Raw genomic sequence first — 3,636 nt, 5'->3', positions numbered from 1 at the left:
CTAAATTTTTTTATTATCAGTATAAATATATATGAAAAAGATAAGAAATGTATATAATATTATTAGGAACTATAAAAGAAACATTTTAGAGCTCAATATTGTGTTCTTTTTATTTATAAAGTATAGTGTACGGGTCCAAACGGAATATATATTTGATCGAACAAAAAACATTTAATTATACATTACACCTCCCTCTTTCCCAAACCTAGCGTGCAAACAACATTCTCTCATTCTCAATCTCCCTTCAAGTATCTTTAGGTTCTTAACCTAGTTTCAATTCTTTCAGAATATAAGAAACTAAAAAAAGAGAGCCTCATGATCTACGCAAGGCTCTCTATTATTTACATCCTTTGAGATCACATTATTATTTACATCTTCCGTCAAAACTAGATAGTTTTCATTCTGATTTATGAAACGCTCGTTTCAAGACATTATGTATCCCCCATTATGGATGATCTAACATGCCTTGAAATTGTGTATTGAAGAGCCTTCCAACGAAAAAGAGATAAATGTGTTGTATCTCCACGTACGACCATATTCAATGTCGATAGCTAAATAAGGTACAAGAAGTTGGAACCCTAGCTAACTCAAAAAAAGAAAAAAACAAACAGAATTAGGAGGGAAGAAATATAGAACCCATGTCTTTTCTATCATTTAACAAAAGGTAGCACAGAGAATTCAACAAACAAGATAACACAAGGGGAAAGCAGCTGTCCCAATATACTAGTTATTTCCACACATCCTGAGATAACATAAATCACCAAACTACCTACTATTTATATGTAAAGGTAGCCAGTTTCACTCGTATAAAACCACCAACATCCTTTCAAATCTCAGACAAACTGGTTGAGGTACTCATCGACGGTGGTGTATTTGACATCAGGGTAAAGAGCTGTGGCTTCCACGCCAAATGAGGGCTCGATCTCAAAGTTAGTGTGGTCTCCCTTCACAAAAACTGAGTGACCAATTGATAATATCACATTGAGCGGCACCGCTGCCTCTGCAAAAAGGACACAAAAATAGCCAACCAATTTTAAATTTATCTCAAAATATTTGAAACAAACAAAAAAATTCAAATCAGTTGTTCCCAGACTGACAATGATTGCCACTAACCTTGGATGTTCTTGAGCAGCTGCTCCTCCGGGACATAGATTCTCTCGAGGGTTTTGCCAATCTTCTTCTCCCACAGAGAGACAAGCTCATTGAATGAGATGGCGTTGGCAGGTGGCCTGATGTAGAGGACTTTGTTCAAGGTTCTTGGGTCATCCACTGCCCTAATTGTGTACGTCCCAATGTCGTCTTCCTTGTTGAAAATTGCTTCAAATCAAATAAAACGAACCCATTACATTTTCGAAAACGCAAATGCGGGCTTTATGCAGCAACCCAAAGAAATTCAACCCCATAACTACTACTCAATTTTTTTTTTTTCTTTTGACAAAGTAATCCTTTATATTCTACTCTACGCAAAGGAGAAATCAAATTTGCTTGCAAGAAAAGCATGCACACATCAAATTATGTGCAAGAAGGGCGTGCATAAAGTTCTGACCTACTGGCCTAACCCACATATATATAGCAATTACTTATTGCTGAACAAGTTACCAAAAGCCAAAGTGGGTTTTGTGCAGTAAATTGAAAAAAATACATCTGTTCAAAACCCAAGGTTTAGTTTTAGGTTTTACCTAGGTTGCATAGACACCAAAACCCCAAAGTGTACAATCCGACACACCCCAGACACGACTCGAATGCAGAACGGCTTGGACACGGTCAAGACACAGCTTGAACCAGGGTAAGACACGGCTTGGGCCTTTTTTTAAATTTAAAAAACATTTTGGGGCAACTTTGAAAATATGGAAATTAAAACCTAAAAGAGTCTCCAACCTCAACCTAACTTCAGTCCTCTCTTTCTTTCTAATATGGCGCCTCCCTCTTCAATTTCTTAGCCACTTGGTTGCATCCTATGTGAAGCATCTCGCATTTAGCACGACCACTTTGTTATATTATGAATTCAAAATATTGTTTTTAATGTTTGTAATATGTATTATATTTTAATCGGCGTGTCCATGTCCTCATATTTGTGTGCGTGTGTGTGCAACATGGGTTTTTACCTTCGGGGTTTCCATCGCCCAAAATGACGACTTTGTTCCAGGAGGGGAAGAAGCTCCGGGCTGGTTCAAAGTAGGCAAGAAGTAACCAGCAAAGAAGTTGGAGGACACATAGGTGTAAGGAATCCCCTCAGCCTCCACAGCTCTGCGAATCTTGGCCTTGGTCTCAAACGCCGATTTGGCAGGCTCAACAGCGTGAACTCGGTCAACGTCATTTCCAAACTCCGAGGGGAAAAATCTCTGCAACCCAATGCATACATTCACAATCGCAATTTACAGAAATTTTTTTTTTTTTTTTTAACAAAAAACAGAATAACCCAAAAAAATTCAGAAGTTTCACCTTAACATTGCCTGCTTTTTTTATGGCAGCAATGATCTTGCCCTGATCAGCCAACTGCGCATGCCCCACCGTCGAGATCACCACGTCGACTTGCTTGATCGCCTTCACCAAGCTCTCGTGATCGTCCAGATCACCCTGCAAATTATATAAAAAAAATAAAAATAAGAAAAAGAACAAATCAAGCAAAACCCAATTGGCTAATCGGATTAAAAGGCTAGAAAATGATATTAATTTTACAAACCAGGACGAAGTTGACGCCCAGAGCCTTGAAGTTCTCGATGACTTTGGACTTTGCCGGGTTGGACACGGTAGTTTCTCGGACCAGAACGTAGGTGGGGTGGCCGGCCTTGGCGCTGGCCTCGACAATGAACTTTCCGATGTAGCCGGTGCCACCGATGAAGAGGATTTTGGACTTGGATGCCATCCGGAATGGGATTGGGGGGAATCGGAATGGGATGAGTTTGAGAAAGAAGGCGAGCGAGAGGGTTCCGAGGGAGATGAGGAATAAGTGGATAGCTGAGAAGTCCATTGACAATGATCAAAGACTCTTTGCCTTTCAGTGTGAGTGAGAAATCAACTTTTACAACTTGTTATCCAAAAATAAAGGTCATATGTACGTATATGGATATAAAGCATGGGAAATAAATAACACCACAACGCATGCATCTTCCTTCAACCGGATCGATAGGCATTGCCACTACTCCGGTCGAAATGCCTTGGAATCTGGTTTTCTCTGGGATTCAACTCTTCTCTGCATATTATAAGTTCAAGAAACGAATCGTAATCGTACTAAAAGCAGGAAAGTCACAAGACAAGAAAGTAATCTTTTGTTCATAGACTTTACTATTTCTTCATACCTTACTCTTTTCTTTGGTTATCCCTTTCTTTCTTGGAAGGCTTTACTTTTTAAGTTTTCCCAGCTTGGTTACGAGTCCTTTTCTTGGGGGTTGACAACACATTTACAGGGCTCAACATTTGTTGATCCAACAAAAAGCATTTAATCATACATTACGCCTCTCTCAATCTCACTTCAAGTATCTTTTAAGTTCTTAACCTAGTTTCATTTCTTTTAGAATACAAGAAACTAAAATAAAAGATAATTCGACTGAAGTTATTGAAAACTTATTTTAGGTCAAATATGACATATGAAACGCTAAATGGATTGGCAAATCTTGTGCACTAAGAATGATATGC

The 3,636-nt window shown here is 38.8% G+C and overlaps 1 pseudogene; it reads right to left on the bottom strand.

Moving 5' to 3' along the window:
• Positions 1-628: 628 nt before the first annotated feature.
• On the bottom strand, positions 629-3,168 carry LOC103967110 (annotated as a pseudogene).
• Between the last annotated feature and the right edge of the window lie 468 nt (positions 3,169-3,636).

The sequence above is a fragment of a genome, unplaced genomic scaffold, assembly GCF_019419815.1.
Source record: "Pyrus x bretschneideri cultivar Hongxiangsu unplaced genomic scaffold, Pyrus_bretschneideri_v1 Contig16, whole genome shotgun sequence".
Taxonomy (NCBI): Eukaryota; Viridiplantae; Streptophyta; class Magnoliopsida; order Rosales; family Rosaceae; genus Pyrus; species Pyrus x bretschneideri.
This window is presented reverse-complemented; position numbering and strand designations above follow the sequence as displayed.